This window comes from Crassostrea angulata, chromosome 8, assembly GCF_025612915.1.
Source record: "Crassostrea angulata isolate pt1a10 chromosome 8, ASM2561291v2, whole genome shotgun sequence".
Classification (NCBI taxonomy): Eukaryota; Metazoa; Mollusca; class Bivalvia; order Ostreida; family Ostreidae; genus Magallana; species Magallana angulata.
The window spans coordinates 53544195-53550482 of NC_069118.1; positions in this window are offsets into that span (position 1 = coordinate 53544195).

A 6288-nucleotide genomic window follows, 5' to 3' on the forward strand; every position below is an offset into this window, starting at 1 on the left:
TTGCCGTACAGATGTGTATAGGTTGGTTGCATTTGAGAGGGGGTTTGTATCTTTATGTAGAATCAATTTTAGAGGTAACAATATATTCTAAATGTAATATACGTGAAATAAACGAAACCACATATATACCCCCGAAAAACAAAGCATGGCCAACCGTGACACCAGTAACTTAGTTTAAAATTCCCAAATTGCATGCACATTAAATTCAGAAATATTATACACGTACTTTATTTATTTCTAAAGATAAACAATTTGCATGATGCGGCAATATATATTAGATATGAAAGGGTTGTATTGACCAATATATATGGCGTAATTTTCTGAATGGGGTTAATACCGTTGTGCCGTATTTTATGGCATACATGCATAAGCTTTGTTAAAAATATAAATAAGATTATTCTAACCGTTCGCTGTTTAAAGTGATTTTATATAACTATACGAAATGAAATTAACGTAAAATGTCAATAATTTAAAATTAAGTGGCACAGTTGCCGAAAATTATGCTTTAAATATAAGTAATAAGGTATCTGCAGATAATACATGCGCTGGTCATTAGAGCCATTTTAACAAGAACTTGGACTTTGGGTATAGTTGTGCCAAACAGTAATGTGACATAGGGTTGTCCTTTTCATTGCTGGCCACTCAGCCATGGCTCTTTGAAATCAACAAGATTTGTCTGGCTACGCAATCGATGCATATTTCGCTTAAAATCGCGTCATTTTTAACTTGTTTTGACGCAAGAAATAGATACATGTAGCTACGTCCAACCGAAAGTCCAAGGTCTTGTTAAAATGGTTCTATATATGGTCGGGCGTGATCAGATCTATCATTAAGCCCGTCAGCCTTTATTGGATAACATCAGGGCTTAACCATAACGATCACCTCACAACACTCCAACAATGATCTTTCCTTATTAATTAATTAATGCGATCTTTTCCGATGGATAATCTTCATTCATTGAATGATCTTTGTAATGTGGATTATCAAGAATAAAAACATAGAAACTATATCAAAGCTTAAAATCAGGAAACTGAACTTCTTTCTCTTTGATTTAGTTTTTGGGACTTGATTTTGGGAGTTAATTTTTTTTAATGAACTCCGGTTCATTATTCTATTCTATTCTATTCTGTTCTGTTCTTTTCTTTTCGTTCCAAATGTTCATCAAAATATAATATGTATTCAATATATATGCCAATAAGGCCAATGTTTCTATGTGGGTGACCCCAAATCGTTCTCGCAGATTAGAAACTCAATAATACTATCTTTCGGCAATTCCTTGTTTTTCCACAGGTGCTTGTGGACAGCGGGATCGACCCCCCCCCCCCACCCCCCACCCCAGTATATAGACCCCCGGGACTTTATTCATTTTTTAAAAAATTAATTATCCTTTTAGGACATATTTCTTATTTAATTAATAGCGAGCGCAGCGAGCTTCATAGACAACGTGTACTAACGGAGGAAATTCGGGTTGAAATCTGCACATTGTTCAAAGAAAATTTTGTGGACCCGCGTGAAACGTACTACTATCCCAGTGATCCTTTGCGGTGCATAGAAACATGGTGGAACAGGAAGTGATTCTACGGAAAATTCTTACCTCTAAATTGCATACATCATTTTCATTTAACAATAAAAAAAATCCTTCTAAAAACATTACAGAAAACAACACATGAGCTTACGTAAAAAACTGAACTTTTGCTGACATATGACGTCATTTCCTTTCCCGAATTTGTCCGACAATTTACGAAAACTGTCGAGCGCAAAAGAGGTTTAACTATGACGTCACAAAGCAGGCACGTAGCATCGGGGGGGGGGGGGGCTGCCCCCCCCCCCCCCCACTTTTTCTCGCAGCAACTAATTTTATAATATTTACATATAAAAAATTGAATTATCATGGAGTTTGCCCCCCCCCCCCCACCCCCCCCCCCCACTTTTTTTGGAGGATATAAAAAATTGATATGAAAATAAGGAAATTAGGATTGAAATTGAAGTGATATACTATGCCACCCCCCCCCCCCCCCACCCCCCACGGATGAGGATTTTGAAGATTTTAGGAAAGGTTTATTTAGGTTTTTTTGTTGTTTTTTTTTTTTTGCTTGTCAAGTATTTTTGGATGAGTCTGCCCCCCCCCCCCCCCCCACTTTCAAAAACGATGCTACGTGCCTGCAAAGATCTCGCGTTTTAATTTCCCGTGATACATTTAGAGGTGGATCAAGCATATGTACTGGATGTAACATGTAGGAAGTACTCAGTATCAGTGTTAACGGTGGCTCTTTGGCTGATTAGTTTTGTTTTGATGATTTTTTTTTTGCTTAGTAAATACACATGCAAGTTCCATGCTAAATTTATTGTCATATTGATCCAATCATATATGCATACGTTAGGTAGGTGACAAAAAATTATTAAGAAAGAAAAGTCTAATCATTATTAGATCTACGTGCAGCCACGTCATTTTGTAATGAATAGATAAAAGAAAAGAATTAAACTATTAAAATATCTACCGGTACATGTATTTGTTATATAGTTGCATATGTGGTCAAATAATATTGGATATCACACACTAAAAAAGGGGTGAGGGCACATGTCTACAAAGCTTATATAGCGTACAAAAATTAAAAAGATTTAAAACAAAATTAATGTCACAGAGGAAAATAGTTAAAACACAGGTTACAACAAGGAACAACATGAGAAATAACAGACAACATTTATTTTTTACTGATTTTAATGATCATTATTAAAAGGTAAAGAAAAGATAAAACATAATTGACATGTATCTAAAAAAAAAACAAAACGGCGTTGTGTTTATCAAAATATTTTAATACAATGTAAGTCTGTTTAACATTTTATTAATGCTCAGTGGTAGTTTGTTTAAGTGTACAAGACTAGGAAGGGGCCATTGGAACAAAAGTTTGATAACTTCGGGTTCCTTGCGGTGGTAAAAGTTTTCGAGACAAAGCCAAAGTTTTTTGGTTAGGGCAAGTCCACGGGTTGCATTTAACAATGATGACAGATGTGTGGTTCCTTCTGCGCTCGCCCCAACGGTCACACCGTAAAACATATTACATTCATTGCACAAAATTGCCTAAAACAAACATATTTTTAAAAATCAGATAGAAAATGTGTGTGTTGCATCTCTGGTGCGCATGAAAGACTCTTCAATTATAATCGGGATCGTAATGCATAAAAATGTTGGTGTCTGCTGCATATGAGGTCTACAGACGAACAAGAAAATGTTTGATTTCAGGTAGTACAAGAAATCATATTGACGCAAGCGTCAAATGGGCCGCAAAAAATATAATTGTTGTATGAATCATTTGTTGTTTACATAAAAACACACCACAAAGAAGAAAATAAGAGTTGGTTGTTCTAATTTTTATGGTAAATTTTAATATACTTTCAGCAACTTGTTTTGAAGTTTAACATTTTACTATTATCTTAAAGAATCGATTTCGTTACTGTAAGCATTTCTAACGGTAATTGTATGATCATTGCCATAGTATAAAGTAATGGAGAACACATTGATTTGTACATTACTCTAATACAAAGTGCAACTCATCATTTTTCTCTTGGAGATTTTGTATTTCAAACCATTTTGGGTTATTTTGGTTGCATTGTATTGAATGAAAACTTAATGTATTAGCATGATTTCAAGGGACCTCATAATAAAATAAAAATTTATTAGTTCAAATTTTCCAGTCAATTCAAATTTTCATTTCTGTCATATTCTTGCGTAAATAATTGATATAATGTCATTTCATGAAATTTTCTACCACATTTTACATGGAAATATAATAAATACACACACAAACTCTTTTTATTTGACACGGCACATACAAATTCAAAAATATCATTTATATAAAATTTAATGACATTCAGGTCTTTAATATTTTAGGTCTTTAGTATGTCCCGCATACCGATCCTGATGCATTGTTTTGAAAAGAATGAAGAACTCCGATATTTTCCGAATAGATTATAGTCTCGAGAAAAACGCGCCAAATACGACAATTTACTAAGTTTGACCTACTTTTCATTTACGAGTAAAAGAAAAATAGGTGATATTTTCTAAATGGCATAAAACATATTTCTACATGCAAATTGACTTTTAATTCATAAAAATAAGCATAGTATTAATTCTAATAAAAAAGAACTATCCCGCAGAAACGCAGTAACAATATTTAAATGTGTATCAAATAACGGACCGCCTTCCGGTGGCCCGTAATGAAACATCCACAGAGTTATAATGGCAGTACTCTGGTGAAAATTCATTTCAATCATTTATAATATGTTTTACGGTGCTACCGTTATGGCGAGCGCAGCAAGAATTACACACACCTTGCATCATTGTCAACTTAGAGTTTTATTTAGGTATCAACGAACGTCAAAGAATTTTTGAGAGAGTATTGCTCTACAATAAGTATGCCAAGTGTACTAATTTTAATGGTTATGATACATACAGCGCAACCCCCTTCCCAGAGAGAGAGAGAGAGAGAGAGAGGAGAGAGAGAGAGAGAGAGAGAGAGAGAGAGAGAGAGAGAGAGAGAGAGAGAGCCCGGTACCTGTTTGTAGGTGTGTAATTTCCCACTTTTAAATTTAATGGTCCGACTATATGCAATATCTACATAATTTTTTTTACTGTTTATTTTTTCATTTTATTCCTTTTTATTTATTTCAAAATGTCCCATTGTTTATTTCCTCCCTACTCATGCATGCACAATTAGCTTAAAAATGGATCGTTATGACAGTAAGGTATGGCTCTTTCTAATATATATATATATATACAAAAAATCTCTATATTAAAAAAAATTAAAAACAAATCATCCGTCAATGAGGCAGGTATCGCAGTCTATTCTGGAACGGCTAGTACACGCATTACAGATGTTTGATCCACCTCTAAATTTATCGCGGGAAATATAGCGCGAGTGCACTGTGACGTCATCTATGACTTTGTTCGTCTTTGTTTACGTTTCTCGACTCGATACGGAGGTATGGAAGCATGTAACAAATCTTTTGAGTCTCGCCATAGCAAATGCGATACACAAAACGTGTCTTCAAACTTTAAGTCACTGTAAATTACGAGTCAAAAGTCGGCCATTTTTGGCATAGCACCACGGGTGAAAACATTAGAGAGCATTATGGGACGTAGACAAAAAATTTGTTTGATGAACTGTAGGTTTAGCTCGTTCTTTTGTCCGTGCACACTGGTTCTTAGAGCTCGCTTCGCTCGCCGGCGCGGCGCGCCGGCGAGCTGCGCTCGCTATTAAGAAAACTTTTCATTCACTCCGGCCCGACACATCGTATTTTGTTCAATTCGAAACCTACATTTCAGCAGTGTTAATTTGAGTTGGTGTAATTCATGCAGCGTTCTATGTGGAGATAAATTGTGTTTGTTTTATGTCATGGTCACATCAAAAGGTCAGAAGTCAATATGAACTTAAGCAGAATGTTATTTTTAAAGTGAGAAAGTACATGTATATGTATTTTTAAACTTATTTATCTTCAACTATCACCAATTATTTCCAAATTTGATCACAGGTCTGAAAGGCATTTTCCCCCAGCAACTTGATTTTCTGAAGTAGGATGTCATCACTGAGCAGTCAGCTGGTTAAGCGTCGGATCCATGACAAGGAATCACACTTTATACGTATTAACAGGTATAGGTAGAGAGGCACAAAATCAACTAATTTTTAGGTACCAGTGGTTATGTAAGAATGTAAGATGATTCTTTATTAGAATCCTGCCTGAATATCAACTCCGTATCATCAGATTAATCAAAGGGAAATAACTCATCCATCAGAGAATGTAGTAAAAGAAAGATAACTCATACATTTTACTGGTGAATGAATAATTTTCAGCATTAGATATTCTTATTCATAGAAAAAATTGAATCATCAAGTAATCAACAAATATTACTGGTGTTGCAGTTGGTGTCCTAAAACTTTATGATGAGATCTTGTCATACAGTCATTGTACTAAATATATATTTTGGTTTCTTCACCATGACTTATATAATTTTCTGGACCATTTTTGAGACCCTGGAGATAATAACAGCCGGAAATTAACTATAAGCTAGACGACAATTAAGCTTACAATGTACGAACGTTCATTGGGAGGTTTGTACCTTAAAACTAATGTAATTTGATCCTGATAAATCCAATTAAGTTGTTCATAAATTCATAACTTATTGTTTATAAAAATGCTTTCTTTGGTTGTACATGTGGGTGTGACGGTAGCTATCATCGAGCAAAAAATAAAAATAACCAAAAGGGTTATCTATTTTTTTCTGCAGTCATT